General features: G+C 33.6%; 1 protein-coding gene across 2 annotated transcripts in view; it reads right to left on the bottom strand.

Annotated features, from left to right (window-relative positions):
* LOC125050348 (dipeptidyl aminopeptidase-like protein 6) overlaps positions 1-14,877 on the bottom strand; it is a 142,052-nt gene extending 127,175 nt beyond the window's left edge. For both annotated transcript variants that reach the window (XM_047650118.1, XM_047650117.1), the window contains exon 1: positions 14,737-14,877. The gene's annotated coding sequence lies outside the window, so the exon portion shown is untranslated. The remainder of the gene's footprint in view (positions 1-14,736) is intronic.
* Positions 14,878-17,524: the final 2,647 nt, after the last annotated feature.

Consider the following 17,524-nt stretch of genomic DNA (forward strand, 5'->3'; position numbering starts at 1 on the left):
TACAAAAAAAGCTTAAAAAACTTTTTTATTTTCTTGACGTCTGCTATTTATATACACGATATATTTTTAGATAATACTGTCCCATTATAAAATAATCTCACATAAGCCGCCACATATAATTTCCATTTTCCCACGATATCCCATATATTACTCCATTAATATTCAATGTGGGATTTATTCGTTCAACAAACAACGCACAGGCGTAGGGTCACCATGTTCTTACAATTCAAAGGATATTTCAACTCTACTGTAACACATTTATATTTTGTAGAAGTTAAAATTAACCTTGCTTTTTTTAATACATTGTCCTCTGAGACATCGTGGAACATTACTTATTCCTACAGCTAACATTAATTATATACAACAAAAAACAATCTAAAGTCTTTGTGCTCTCGACACACTCTAGAAGTGATGCTGTGATATCCTAAGTTCTGGAACGATGTGAATAAGCTTTAGGGACTTGTTTTAAGCTAATAATGCTATTTAGAAGTATTATAAACGGCAACACCAACCAACATCAACAGCCTCGGCCATGTATATATTAATTATTGTATCAGGACTTCACTTTGTTTTGCAAGACTAGATACAATACAACTTTGACATTGAGCAAGACCTTTGTTCCTCGACTAAAACAGGTTGCCAGGGTTTACTTTTAAAGATTTGAGCGTGGGAGAAGTCACGGTCAGCTATCGTCTGAAAGCATCCGTCAGGTTTTAGTGGGTAGGGCAAAATTTTGAATCCCACATAATCCCTGTTTGAGCAAAATGCCCAAGGAATATGCGTTAGAGCATTTCCTCACATTAAAAAAAGAGGCATACACATTATACCAGAGAAAAATGGTTGTAAAATCAGTGATTCCCAACCATTTTTGTGCCATGCTACCTTAGCTTTTCTAAAATTGTTTCGTTCCTCTATGTAACGTAAATAATATTTAATATTTTAAAAAAAAATCGTTCACATAGAAAGTTAAATGAGAAGTTTTTTCATTCACTAGGAAATTTTTAACGAAACACAGTAAGCAAATTTTCAAAACATAATGAAAAACTAAAATTCAAATTCCAAATAATTTAAATAAAGATTTTTCTATATTAATTTAGTGAGACACTGGCACCGAGATTAGGTTCCAATTTGGTTGGCTTCAGTCTCAAGTCTTCGTTGTAATACCCGGCCGATTTCAATTGCCCTCCTTAACAATCAAATTACCCCGAAATTCCACCCGTATCACCTCGACGTCCGCCGTTCCACAACTGAGCGTTTTTCAAGGCAGTTTTTGCCGCGTACCACCACTTTGTGGAACCAGCTGCCTACTGAAGTATTTCCGAACCAATTCGACTTAGGGTCCTTCAAGAAAAGAGCTTGCCAATTCCTGAAAGGCCAGCAACGCCAGCAACGCACTCGCGAGCCCCCTGGCATTGAGAGTGTCCATGGGCGGCGGTATCACTTAACATCAGGTGATCCTGCCCGTTTGCCCCATGTTCTGTAAAAAAAAACCCTCTTGGGGCGTGGGATCCACGTTGGGAAAGACTAATCTAGACTGTAAAATCTACAACGACTTTTGCCAACGCCTCGTAAATTTTAAAACAGACAGAATCATATGACCCCTAGTGATGCGTATGTAATTTATTAACGCAGTCTCCCCTGAGTGGAGCCAAGATCCCCTTTACAAGTTAATACAACCGACATTAATAACGTACCTTAGTAATCAAACTTTCTTTATTTAATGTATGTCTAACAAACAAGAAAGCAAAAAAAAGGGTGCGTGTACTTATGTACGCGCGTAAGAAGTTATACATCTTTGGCATTATTAAAACAGTTTTTGATTGCATGCAAATAATTAATTACAATTAAATCAAAGACTGGAAGAGGAGCCATTATAGTCAATAAAGTTCAGTTTACATTTGAAACATTAAATAAATAAATATTTATTATTATTATCTTACATTAAGTGTAACATAAATTCTATTATTATTCGAATGTTGTTTTTAAATTATGTCCAATGCCGTAGCATCTTCCGTGGGCAACTTCATTCTGCTAATTTTGTGTCACGGTGCGCGCGCATCGTAAAATTTCACTCTCATCAATTTTTCATAACGCGCCTAAAGAAGTATAACTTCAAAAATATAACCTACTAACTGACCCGGCAAACGTTGTTTTGCCATATTATTTCTAGGAAACTTTTTATTAGTTCAATAAAAATAACTATCTATCTATAATAAAAAATAGGGGTTCATTGTAGAGGGGTGAAAATTAGGGGTTGTATGTATTTTTGTCATCATGACAAAAAAATGGTCTGAAAAATAAAAAAAACCCTTATCACTTAGGGGTTTGAAAGATATATAGTAGCAGATTCTCAGACGTACTGAATATGCATAAAAAATTCATAAGAATCGGTCGAGCCGTTTCGGAGGAGTATGGGAACGAACATTGTGACACGAGAATTTTATATATTAGATTATCTAAAGACTAAGTGCCTTATCATTTATAAGTGCTCCATATAATGTACCAAAAGAAATGAAACAAAAATTTTATAAATCACTTATTTTAATTACAGAAGATTTAGTGAAACTGTTTAGACTAGGGCAAGATACCCGGCAGTTCCTGTTTTCAACATCCAACCTTTAGAAATAGAAAGTACCTTCTCGAATATACCCAGTTTAGGTAAGGGTAGGGTAAAGGTAGAATGAGAGGCTATATAGTATAACTACATAACATAGGTTTTCATTTGAACCAATAGTTCCTATATCTATAAAAAATAAATAAATCAATGGCGCTACAACCTTTTTATGTCTGGGCCTCAGATTTCTATATCTGTTTCATGATGATTTGGTAATCTAATAGGCAAGTAGGTGATCAGCCTTCTGTGCCTGACGCACGCTGTTGACTTTTTGGGTCTAAGGCAAGCCGGTTTCCTCACGATGTTTTTGGTCCATTGGTGTACAACCGGGGATCGAACCTACGATCTCAGGGATGAGAGTCGCACGCTGAAGCCACTAGGTCAACACTGCTCCATACCTAGGAATGGTAATACTGTAGCTACCCCGCAAGTGGCAGACGGGTTTTTGTCCTTGGTTTCGAACATAGGACCTCTGAGGTCTAACCAACCCGTTATTCTGTAAATAATGTATACCCAAACATATATAAGTGATAATATGGAGCGAAGATAAATAATATCTGTTAACTACGAGAAACAAGAAGTCTATTGCCAACTGCAAACTTAGAAATAATGAAACTTTCACAATATATTAAGTTGAGGAGTTATACGGAGTTGGCACACTTTAGAGCGCAGCTGAACTTTAGTTTATCTTAGTTTTAATAAAGCAAATATTTATTTATAAGTAATCTTGCAGCTACACATATCCATATTATAAAAGAAAACACTTAGACATTAAAACATTAAAAGATAAAAAAAATAAAACTGAAATTTAATATTAACGGCAACTTAATAAATTTAAAGAAAGAACTTAATTGTTACTACTGCTTAATAAAGTCAAAGTCTTCCCGATTCTTAAAATATTTTCTCACATCCTCTTTGGTGAGGTGGAAAATGTCTACATAAGTGTCAAATATACACAACACGAAACATTGGCGAATTACGCAGATAATTCGTGTTGTAATAGCCTGTAAATATCTTGTTGCATACGGGGGAAATTAAAGACAGTAATCATAAAAGATTACAAGTTAAACAAAAATATAATATTGTTAACAATAAAAAATCTAGTATTGTCTTTTATTGCATAACCTTTACACATTTAAAGAAAAAACTTTTTAATCGGATTAAAGTTATGTATTATTATGTATAATTCACCAGGTAAGCACGTGAAACGTCGGATAAATTTAAAATTATGTTGAATAATTGTAAATTTATAATAATACATAACTTTAATCCGGTTAAAAAGTTTTTTCAATAAAAAAATCTCTCAAGAAGCACTCAACGTATCTGCTTATAGTCGCAAAGACTGATTGTATGATTAATATTTTTAAAAAAATCTATTGCTTAGAACATTTCCGTCTACATTTCGTTAGCTACACGGACATTTATGGGGGTTTTTTTGGTCTACTTTATGGCAACAGCGTCCCTCATAATTCGTCCTGTGCTTCATCATACTGATAAACAAAAAAAATATGTGTTACAGTACTCCCAAATTAATAATGCTATAGATCTTCAGTGGTCGTATTCCCGGAAACACTAATCATTGATTCGTAAGAGTCCTAAACAATGCACTTGCATTTTGCACCTTGTTAGCCAAAAATAGGAGTCAATACCACTGTCGACGATCGGTATGCGTATTATTAATTTGGGAGTACTGTACTATGGTTACATCCAAAATGGTAACCATGGAAACAACAACATGCTTGAAATGTTTTAATCCTTTAGTCAATGGCAGTTCGCTTTGAAAAGTTAGGGCCCTTTGATGGTGGGTGTTACACCGATGGGCTGAAAAGTTAGGCTGTGTAAAGAGATTCTTTGAGATGAGGGTAAAATTTTTGAGACCGATTGAGAGAGAGTGAGAAGGTAATTCGCCCTTATAGAAATTATATTTTTAAAATTAAAATTTCGTAAAGAGAATTTATGAAATATTGGTATTTTATATTTTATGTAAAATAATTTATTGAAATCTCAAATGACGAAAGACGAAATGAAGAAAAAAATTTAAATAAAAAAATAAATTTATAATTTGTTTTAATTTTCGACACTTCTAATATCTTAATGACAATTAAATTTCTTAAATTCCTAACATATCTTCCTTTTTCCCTCCCTCTATGTCTCGGAAATCAAATGTTTTAGATTTGTATAAATATGAGCAAGACTTTAAAATTAGTTTGCCAAAGAAGTTTTACTTCTGACATGTGAACTTTGTACGCACGCACTTTTTTTTATATAAGTTGATTTAACAATACCACGATACAACGATCATAGCGGTCATACGATTTTTATACGATTTTTATAGTACGATTATATTGAAATCGAGCGAAGCATCTCTGTCTTAATAATATAATAAATAAATTCCAACAGCCAGCATTTACCCGCGACTAGGAAAGTTATAACAATCTTCTAAATGACTGCAATACATCAGACAAAGCCGGTTTTAGTTCCGACGTAACTGCGGTGGGTGATTTACTGGAAGCACAAGGGGCTCTTCACATCTAATATATATAAAAAACAATACAATATATTAATGTATGTTTGAAGTTATATATGTGTTAACAAGCCTCAAATAGCTATTTATTATTTTGCCTTTTCACCACTGAGCGTCTCTTAATGCAGTTTTTGTCACGCTCTACTATATGGAACCAGCTGCCCACTGAAATATTTCCAAAGCAATTCGACTTATGGTCCTTCAACAAAAAAGCGGACCAATTCTTAAAAGCCCGGCAACTTGCGAGCCTTCTGGCAATGGCGGCGGTATCACTAAACATCAGAAGAGCCTGCCTGTTACATAAAAAAAGAATATATATTTTAATGTAATAAATGAAAAGCATCCTACAGATTATATAATATTTAGTTTCGCAAAACTTTCTGTGTACTTCAAGTGTACATTATCTATGGTTACATCGAATTTCAATTTCCGAATTCGAAACTATTCGTCGGAAACTTGCTACTTGTCTTATCACAGATTCGACAACTCGTAACTTAGAACACAGATCTACATCTTATCGAGGACAGACACTTGTATAACTATTCTCGCTAATCTGATAATAAGCTGTTAATTTTAGTACTTAGTATACGAACAGTGTACATACAGCGAGGAAATGCTGCCAGCTTTAAAAGTACTCAGTTACAGGTACCTAATACCTCCTTAGGGATATTTTAAATTTATCCACATCACGTTTAACCTAGTGAAGGGTTCACGTTGGTTTTAAGTAAATTACGACGTTATAAATAGAACATCAGTCTTAAAGAAGACATATTAGTTTTACTTTTCTTTTTAGAGAATTAAATTAGACTTAAAGCTAATATAACTTAGTTTAGACTAGGTTTATTTGAGTAATGTCTCAAAAGACAATTTTGACATATATTGATTATAAACGATCCCCTATCATTAAAAAAAAGTGCGTGCGTACAAAGTACACATGTCAGAAGTGAAACTTCTTTGGCAAGCTAATTTTTAAGTCTTGTTCATATTTATATATATATTTCTGAGACTTAGAGGAAGGGAAAAGGGAAGATAGTTAGGAATTTAATGAATTTAACTGTCATTTATTTTTTGTTATTGATTATAAACATTCCCCTATCATTAAAAAAAAGTGCGTGCGTACAAAGTACACATGTCAGAAGTAAAACTTTGGCAAACTAATTTTTAAGTCTTGTTCATATTTATGCAAGTCTAAAACTTTAGATTTCCGAAACTTAGAGGGAGTGGAAAAGGAAGATATGTTAGGAATGTAATTGTCATTAAAATATTTAAATGTCGAAAATTAATACAAATTATATTTTTTTATTATTAATTCTTCGAGAATAAAAACACGTGGCATTTTAATGTACAATTCGTCATTTGAGATTTCAATAAAATATTTTGCTTAAAATATAAAATAATAATAATACGTATTTCGACCTTCTCACTCTCTCTCAATCGCTCTCTCTCTTATCTTCGACAAAAAGGCTGCACATCTTAGTGACGATGAAATTATTATAATTGCGTTTCATCCGTAACTACCTTCATGTGCCTAGAGGTTTCACTTCAAAAACTCTTCCCTTAGGGAGCGTTCAAGTATTACGTAACGTATTTTGGAAGGGGGGGGGGGTTCTTTTTTAAACGTTACGATGCGGGGCGGGGATTAAATTACGCGTTATTGTTAATATTTTATTCGACTTACACCACATAATAGTAACTATAGAGTCACTAGGTGGTCACGAAACGTTTTACTATACTTGGGTACAGTACTGTACTTGGGTACTGAATAATATTACGGCGAGTTACATGGGGGGGGAGGTCAATAATCTCCAAAAATTGCGTTACGTAATACTTGAACGCTCTCTTATACCATGGGCTGTGGTAGCAGTCTTTTATCACTTCCCCCTCTTTTCCCCCTATTTCAAAAGCAATATTTATGCTTACAACGAGCATATAGGCACATTACGACATAAATTGCCTTTGGTTAGATGAAAGAAAAATAATTAACTTTATGTCAAAATTTACATAATTTTATTAAATGAGCTTTTGTGACCACTACCGCAGGACGTCAATAAATCAATAATCGTCATGCTGTTGACTTGTTTAATGAATTTGACCTATTAAATTGGAACGACAGTTAAATTTTGGTTCTTTGAAGTGTAATTACGATTTATATTATATTAGAATGTAAATATATATTTATTATGTTTATAAATTATTACGAATATTGTGTGAAATTGACAGTATTTTATTTTATAAAATAATTAAATGTTAACAAACAAACAAAAAATCAGTGGCGCTACAACCTCTTTAGGTCTGGGCCTCAGATTTCTGATTCTGTTTCATGTAGGTGATCAGACTCCTTTGCCTGACACGCTGTCGACTTTTTGGGTATAAGACATGTCGGTTTTCTCACGATGTTTTCCTTCATAGTTCGAGCGAATGTTAAATGCGCATATAGAAAGAAAGTCCATTGGTGCACAGCCGGGGATCGAACCTACGACCTCAGGAATGAGAGTCACACGCTAAAGCCACATAGTCTCTTTTAAAACTTACATTGCCAGAACGCTCGCAAGTGCGTTGCCGGCCTTTTAAGAATTGGTACGCTCTTTTCTTGAAGGACCCTAAGTCGAATTGGTTCCGAAATATTTCAATAGGCAGCTGGTTTAAGATAGTGGAGGTACGCGGCAAGTAAGAAACGCTCAGTTGTGGCACGACGGACGTCGAGGTGATACGGATAAAATCTGATATTAAACTGGCATTACACTAATGATATTCAAAAGTCAGGTAATTCTAAGCAAAGTCTGTACGAAAATTATAATTCCACTGTACAAGTTTGTATAGGTGAGAGCGAAATAGGTTTTGCGTTAGTTAGACAGAGATGGCAAACATAAATAATTCATCGTTCGAGATTCACTGCATAAATGTCGTCATTTCAGCTTCAGAACAATGACGTATATATGTTTTATTCAACGAGTTTGACAGTACACTGGACGAGTGTTTGCATTTGGCCCTAGCGTGTTTATTTAATATTTTAAATGGAATCAAAAGTTTTAAATTTGCCCACGAAGGACCTTAGTAAACTCCTTTGTGTCTACCTCGTGTAATTAAAATAGAGGTTGGAACTCCTGCGTTAGGCATTGCCTAATTTTAAAGTATTGTCAAGTAATAATAATAATGAAACTTTAAAAAAAAAATTAAAAATGTTGGTCCCTGTGACAGTAACGTTAACGCTGGCGGCATTTCGTCGCTGTATTGTAATACTTATTCGTTGAGCCAGGAAAGCACCAGCTCTGGGGTCACCGGTACTAACTTGCCAACGTAACGTAGAGGCAGGTACTGCTAGCGTTAAAGGTACACTGCCACAGGGACCAAACTTTTTAAATTTGTTTTAATTTTCTGTTTATAAATTTTTAATTATTATTATTATAAGAATTATTTTTTAATAAGTTGGTGCTTTTTCTTAGATTTTATAGTAAGGAAAATTTCACTTTCTTTCACATCTTTTGATTCCTTAATTTATTTTAATTCTTTAATCTTAAAATAAAGATACCCATTTTTCATTAACGTTGTCTATTGATACCTAATATATGTCAAAGATCGTTGGAACGATGTATGAATGATGAATAGGGAAGAAAAAAATACAACTTTAAGAAGTATAACTAGGTAGCAGATGTTACAATAAAAATAAATGTACTTAAATGGAAATGGAATGGAAAGAGGAACAGAAAAGTGGAACAAGAAAGTATTAAACTGGTGCCCAAGGTGCAAAAAACGAAAAAAAAGAAGACATCATAAAATGTAGATAGACCAAATTAAGAAAACAGCAGGTGGTACATGACAGAGAGTGACACAGTGCAGACAGAAATGTCGGGATTTGGAGGAGGCCTTTGCCAAAAAAGGACACACAGATACCTAAACAGAATGAGATAGAATTATACACTTAAGTGTAAAAGTGTCTAAAATAAATATACCCATTTCTCATTAACGTTTTAATATACATATATAATTATCACATGGGATTATTAATTTAATGAAATGAGGCCTACGACCGGAGTTAATTAAGGTCTTCTTAAATATACAAAGGGCATCGTTTAAAAATACAATTTCTGCTGTTTAAGGTTTCTTTCCATTTTTCGTCATCGTTTCTTGAAGTAGCGAATTGAAAAATATATGGTGATGTTGAGTAGTTTATTTATCCATTTTGAAAGATCGATACACGATTTAATTAACTTCAAACATAGTTTTAAAAATCCAACATAGCCAAACATTTGACACTGAATTCAAATGTATATAGAAAATGATTTTGAAATTTACACGATATATTTTATCGCAAGCCAAGAAAGATCCATTTCAGGAAAAAAATATAAATTTAATGTTCATTTCGATTCAGTGCTCCATCTCTCCACTGCGCACTGCAGTCCACCCCGAGACACATATGATAGTGAACATAAGTATTATTATACTAAAACTCAAAAAAGTGCTTTTCAGCGATGTTTATTTATTTGTCTTAGGGTCTAACCCCACCAGGGTACAATAAATTGGAAACCAGACTTACAGTTGGCCTACTATATACTGAAGGTCTTGTGAGGGTGGTGAACAACCCAAGTGTTCCCAAGAACTCGGTCTCTTTGTACTTATGACATATGTGCCATGGCGAAGGCCAAAGTTGTTTGTATACCAAGGGCCAGAACTACGACATATTTATATGTTCGCAGAGGGAGTTCACAGTAGCAATATTGTGTATATTACATGTTTAATATTATATTTTATTTTTTCTCGACATTATCGTATTGAGATAAGAAAAAATTACAGCTTATATCTAAATTACGTACTAAAATTAAACATCTTTTTTAACAAATCTTTACATTTAAAGAAAACACTTTTAAACCGGATTAAAGTTATGTATTATTATAAATTTGTTTATTAATATTTGACATAATGGTCAAACACCTGGGATCCAATAATATCCAAATTAAAATCTCAAAATAAGCAATCCGCGAAAATAGAGGACACCGTGAGCCATTTCTGCCAAAACCCTCCATCTTTTAGTCGATACCAACTCCGGGGAAATACATACAGATAATTCAACTTTTTCTATATAATTTAAATAATACAGAACTTTAATCCGGTTAAAAAGTGTTTTCTTTAAATGTGTAAAGGTTATGTTAATTGAAGTCAATACTAAATCTTTACATATAATTAAGTATTTAATTAGATGGATTGCTAGAAATAAAATAATTTTATTCCGGTAACTATCAAGGAGAATAATAAACAAACTAAAATTAGTTGAGGTTTGGTTAGTAAACTTATGATACACTATTTATTTAGGGTGATCCTCTACATTTGTTATATTTCAGTGATATATATAACATATGTTTGTTCTCTAATTAAAATGGATTATTGGCCTTTGAACGAAAGAATGAACAGCAATACCATTAATTCTAAGCTGATATTTGAGTGTGCACTTTAATTGCACACAGGATTTAAATAGCAACCGAACTGTGGCCTAGGGTTGCCACAACACAGAAATATTTTATTCATCCTAGATTTAGATAACGTGCATAATAATTGAATTATAAAATTTGCGATTCGAAGTGTTTCTTACACATCGAATCGCAGTTTGGCTCCAAAGAAATTTTATTACGCGATTAACATTTGCTCTTACGTACACACAAGAACATTTTTTTAAATTATTAATTAACTATTAATTACTTAAGATGTCTTGTGGAACATGGTGTAATGGTTGCAGCTCCTTACAAACATTGTGTAAAACAAAAAACTTGGCGATTAAAAACAGAGTTTATTGCCAGTTCTTCTCTTGCGTTGACTTTTCCCATTCGGTACGTTTCAAGTGTGTAATGCGTGTGTTTCTGCTGGCTCAGCAGTATGCTGAGGAGCAGAATATTCCACAGCGCTGGTCATTCTGCCAGTGACCACAACAGCTAGTTTGCGCCTCAGTCGCAAAAAAAGAAAGAAAAGGAATGTAATAAATACTTAGTAGAAAATATAAATAATAAATTTTACCAATGTACGTCATGAAGTCTTGTGTAAAGATGTATAGTAATATTAATAAAAATGTAAATAAAATACAATTAAAAGTTAAAAATAAGAGTAATTCTTAAGAAGTAGATAAAATTTTTTTTGGCCGGATTAAAAACTAGATTTTGTGGGATTTGTGTTGAGTTAGTAGATCCAATCGTGAATTTTGATCGCAATAAATGGAGTTTTGATGAGTTCATTTGTTATTAAGAATAAAAGCAGAATTAACAATTAACTAACTTGTGTAAATCTTATATTTAATAGAGAAAAAGAACTCGAAAAATGTCCTAAATTTGCTTGCAAATCAAAGTATTTGAATTGAGAGAAATTTAAATTTAATTGAAAGTTACGGGTTTCAAAATGAATTATGCATACGTGTTTTTATTTATGTTTTGGCAACCCTAACGTCCGCCACTTCCCACAACGGCCGTTTCTATAGAGGAAGCAATTACAGCGTGCAGAGGCTAAAAGTTCTTTGAAATACTTCTTTATGACTTCTGCTCTCCTAGTACTTTCATAAAATTTTATTGGAACTCTAGGCGTGGCTGCACTGGCACTGCAAATGAATTAAAATTTTGCAATTCAAAACATCTCTGGTCCCACCTGGTTTCTTCCAACTACGAGCTGTCTAAGTAGTGATGGTAGCTTTTTATGCAGTTAGCTTAAAAGTTAAGAAAGAAGTATTTTTACCCGTGATGGACGAGATCACAAAATTACCAGTATCAGAAATAATTTAGGTGTTTACTGGGCCTGTTTACTGTTCTGTGTGAACTTTTTTACTACTAGCTGTTAACTTCTTAACTTCCCATAGCGATAGCGACAGCGACACTGTCAATAAAGAGTTTTTGTATCAAATTTTCGACACGGGTACGGACTGAGAGAACTACACTACACGCGAGCACTTTTGAGCAGGGGTGCGTTCAAAAGAAGTGATAGTGATCCATCCTTGCAAGTACTGGACCCGATCACACCTATCTATTACTAAGATCGAATGAAGCTCTATAAAGGATAGTTGCTGTGTCCAGTATCTTCACAAACGAACAATGGGCGTGGAGAGGCGGACGCAACTGTCGTATCACATGTCGGGAAGCGGATAAGGCTCTGCTGTTATTACCTTGCCTTGGCCGATTGCTTGTGTCGCCTTTGGGTTTAAGTGGGTATGGACAAGTGTGTCCCACATAACCCCGCTCTAAGCAATCGCGCCGCAGTAGGGTATTCCCCAAGAAAAAAACTACACCGAAATTCGAAGAATATGTAAGAATCCATAGTTCCGAAAAGTACTTCAAACAACCTTATCCCATTCTTAAAAAAATAACCATCTAATATCTTTAATTGGGTTCTTAAATGGGGTTGAACTATAACAATATGCTATTTATTTAATTTACCCTAATTATCTATTACGTTTGTTATATTTTATTTATAAGCCAAAAGCCTTAGAAAAATATTATTAAGATAAATCCTTTTTGGGCTCTTCTAATGTCATTGGTTTCTTTCTAAACATTATCTCATCTTAAATTATTTACCATGAATTTGAGGAGATATTATTACCGGAAAAAGGACTAAACTGATGCCCAAGGTACATCAACAAAAAGAGCGAGACAACTTAGAAGGTGGATAGATCAAATTAATGAAATAGCAGGTGGTACATGGCAGAGAGAATTGACGGGATTTGGAGGAGGCCTTTGCCAAAGGGCACACAGATACCGAAAAGAAGATTGAAATAGAAATGTGTGTAAATGTAAAAGAATCTGAATTAAAGGCTATTATTATTACTACCGGAAGTGCTTTATAACGTCACAGAAATATAAAAACGAAAATCAATCTCGTCGTAGCGTAACAGAATAGATTTGTAAAAACCCCTTCACAAATAGCTTTCCCCTTTCTATTTGCGCAAACTAATGCTGTTTTGTAGGAAGCTTTTGTCGTCTGTAAAAAATACCCATGATAAATAGGCCTCGGTACTCTATTTGCTATCTGACCCTACCGTTTTATATAAGTATTTAATCTTGTGTTTCAACAATGTATAGACAACGTAAGGAAGAATTGTAAAATATTAACAATGCGTGTTTGTTTAATTGTCTAAGTAACTAACTTGAATTAAAAAATCTTTAATCAAGGTATGTCACAGTGCAGTATTAGCCCAGTGGCTTTAGCGTGTTGTAGGTTCGATCCCCGGCTGTGCACCAATGGACTTTTTATTTGCGCATTTAACATTCGCTTCAACAGTGAAGGAAAACATCGTGAGGAAATGTTGTTTAGACCCAAAAAGTCGACGGCGTGTGTCAGGCGCAGGAGGCTGATCACCAACTTGCATATTAGACAAAACATGAAATAGATACAGAAATCTGAGGCCCAGACCTAAGAAGGTTGTAGCGCAATTGATATTTTATTTTTTATATCACGGAACGCTAGCTACAACCTCGTGCTTTTGAAACTGCGAAGAAAAGCTTGAAATATTAAAAATATCAATCAATTCGAAGTTGTTTAATGTAATTAGTTCGCACAAATTTATTTAATTTCCCTTAAGGAAGATGATAAATACTAAGTGAGCCTTTTGATATTTTGAGTTCTTTACCAATTACTGACCTAGATTTCTTGTACATTCAACTTTAAATGCTCAAAAAATTTCCACATAAAGCCTTAACGGTGACTGCAGATGAAAATGCAGTGGAAATGAGTTTGCCATTGTTTGTAGTATATCATTTAATAATTATCGTGAATTCGATTAGTTTAAATTAAATAAGTAAGGTAAGAAATATATGTTTTAATATAAATGATAAGGAGAAATAAATATTCGTAGCCATTAGTGAGGTTACAGAGGCTCTACGAAGGCTCTACGCCGTAGCATAGGACATATTGATGATTTATTATTATTGCTCTTAATGGCGCGCTGTTGTCTAATAAATCATTATTTTGTCCGTATACTTATAAAAATTAACTAAATTCAATTAAGCCAATTAGGTATAGTAATTAACGGTAAATAAATATGTTATATGCCTTTCATTGATAATTTAATTATAATTAATGGATTAGCTTGTGAAGAAAGCTTGATCAAAAAGCTGTATCGAGAAGTGAAACAAAATAGGAAGTTTATAATACGGAATTTCTCTGGCTGTGTTCCTATTTCCCTATTTGCATGGTGTCCATAATATTTAGTAATTTTTTTATAGGAAATAACAATTAACTATCATTATAATTGAGACAAACTTAGCCTTTTGTTTTTTCTACGAGTATATACAAAAAATATTACGACAGTCAGACAGTTGCAGACAGATTATGACTAAACTTAAACTAAAACCTTTTCCTGGCTAATAAAATAAAACATATATTAGTTTTATTTAAAAACTTTGGTAAACTATTGAATTAGACTCCCAAAATTGGATTAATAAAATAATTCAGACAATTCAGTTACTATGTATAAATTTAGTATTCAACAATATCACCATTCACATTATTCGTATAACATCAATTGAGACTAATTAAAACGCAAGCGTCGAAAGCACTACAAAAATTAATTTTTCATTTGGAAAATGCAGCGAAAAGACTTCAGTTAAAACATTCGTAAATATTCATATCTTACCTCAGTATAGCATTATAGATATATGTATGTCTGCACAAACGCTAATATAAAACAAAACAACTATTTTTTGTCGCGATTGAATTGTAATCAAATTAAATTCGATTGTTCATAGAGCGATTAACCCGAGCTCCCGGCTCGAGGTGTACCGAACGACTGACGGGCGGGAGCGCGGTCCATACATACTCCCTGAATGTTGCCAGCTTCAAATATAATTTTCCCTTTAATCTAATTAATTAGTTTTTATAATAATTCTACCGCGGTAAACGAAACGCCGGACACTAGTTATTATGATGGTGCGCATATATAAGGGACTTCTTATAAAGAGACGGAATTCAATTAATCAGTATTAAAAACTTCCTTCGATGGCACACTTCTGTGTAACGTTGTATTTTTCACACGTACCTTAAAGAAACGTGCTAGATTACAGGAAGCACTGGATAGATTGCGATGGCGAAGTGTATCATCATCATCGGCGATTTCATTGGTATATTACAAATTTGGAGGATTTTAAATGGCTATAATCTTTAAATATATTTCAACATATATAATTAACCAAATAATGGTCTAACATTCAACATTAATTATTAAAATAATACCCTAAATATCGGGAAAACACCCAAACACTTCCTGCGACCTGAAACATCCGTTCACAAGTGAACTGTGAACACTGTACATGCTCTAACATTTCGCAACTCTGCAACATCCACCCTCCTTTTCCATCTTTAGCATCTTCGTATGTTCATCTCACTCTTGTTTGGTTTAAATTAGCAACGAGGTGGATTAAATATTTATTAACAAAGGTAACATTTTACGTTTCAACGCTTACAAATTATTATACGAAAAATTCGCATGAATTAAATGCTTTCGTAATTTACGTCTTTCCTAAGAGAAATTGTACCAAGAAGTCTCACAATTCAAAAGAAGCAGTTATATTTAGTACATTAAAACGTTCCTCTTAACGTGATTTCCAACAATTTTGTATCGATATTTCGTGTTAAAAATAATTTATTATGGCATTAACGGCCCCCTCAAGCAGATAAGATTAATGGGTCATGACTTTCCAGCTTTCCAGCTTCGTTAATATAGCTGATATGTATTTAGAAGATATTTATTTATATTTCCAAAATGAAAAAATCACAAAAAGTTATGTAACTGTTCTAATTAGTGCTAGCTAACCAGGCGATATGTTAGATGTTAATATATTATGTTATTCCTTTTATGTATATTATTATTATAATTATTTTTAAAGACAATTCACACCAATTGACCGAGTCCCATGCTAAGCTGGTGAAGCTTGTGTTATGGGTAGGTACTAGGCAACGGATATACATACATATTATAGAAAGATAAACATGTAAATACATATTTAAACACCCAAGATCTAAGCACAACACCAAATGCTCATCACATCGATGTTCGTCTAAGCCGGGGATCGAACCCGGGACCCATGGATTCGCAGTCAGGGGTGCTAACCACTAGACCAATGATTAGTCAAATTATATTTATTGTAATATTTAAATTATATATAATATTTATTTCCGTAGATGGTCTTTCTGTCTATGTGCGCATTTAACACTGGCTCGTACGGTGAAGGAAAACATCGTGAGGAACCCGGCCTCAAATATCGACATGTGTCTATTAGCAGCCTGAACATCTACTTGTCTGTGAAACTAAAAATTATCAAAGGAATGGAATCTAATGCCGAGATCCATATATTGTAGCGATGGATCAATTATTTATTACTAAAAAAATCAATTTAATCAAATACTGGACCGCTGTCTGTATATATACGTATGTATCGTTTAGACTACGCTTTCTTAAACCTCTACTATGAGTTACACAAATGATAAGACGTATAACTTATACATGTGCATCAAATATTTGAATGGTTTCATACATATGACAGATATGTAGACTCATAAAAGATTGAAGTTTCCATCGACAGCTAGTATCATAGCCATTTCGCACTTTTATTTATTTATTTCGTGCTAACAGCTAAATTATATATAAAAAAACGTGTATGTACTTATGTACACGCGTTAGAAGTTGGCGTAACAAGATAAAAATCTTACCAAAAATTGTATTCTACGTTTGTAGAAAAAACGACATTAACAATAGAGAAAATTAAAATGTTAACTATAGCTAACTTCAGGTTATCGGTTTCTTGTGACGCGCATCGTAAAAATTTACTCTCATCACTTTTCCCTAACGTTCCAAAAGAAGTATAACTTCAAAAACAATTATACTAAAGATAAATCCAAAGATGGAGTACATTTACATGTACAGAGTAAGTACGTTCCGAAAGTAAAAAATCAATAAAAATTATTAAATACATTCAACTAGTCAAAACCGTTTACGACGACATCGTTTAGCTTTAGAACAACATACCGGTTATATTGACCAAAACCAAAGGTCCCGGCTGAATTCTATTGTATTAGGTAGGTACTTAATAACAACGTCATCGGCTGTTACGACTATCGGTTATTACGACCAAATATGAGTATACGTAGTCCCTTTGATGTTGTTATAACAGATTTTGACTGCTGTGCCGGTTGATGGTGTGTAAGTGAGGGTATGTACGTGAGGTTGTGTATGTGGGTTGTGCTCATGATAGAGGTTATTTAAAAATAAAATAAACCAGTGGCACTACAACCTCTATAGGTCTTGGCCTTAGATTTCTGAATCTGTTTCATGATCATTTTTAAACCTAATAGGCAAGTCGGTGATCAGCCTCCAGTGCCTGACACAGGCCGTCGACTTTTTGGGTCTAAGACATGTCGGTTTCCTC

The sequence above is a fragment of the Pieris napi genome, chromosome 6 (assembly GCF_905475465.1).
Source record: "Pieris napi chromosome 6, ilPieNapi1.2, whole genome shotgun sequence".
In the NCBI taxonomy this organism is placed as follows: domain Eukaryota; kingdom Metazoa; phylum Arthropoda; class Insecta; order Lepidoptera; family Pieridae; genus Pieris; species Pieris napi.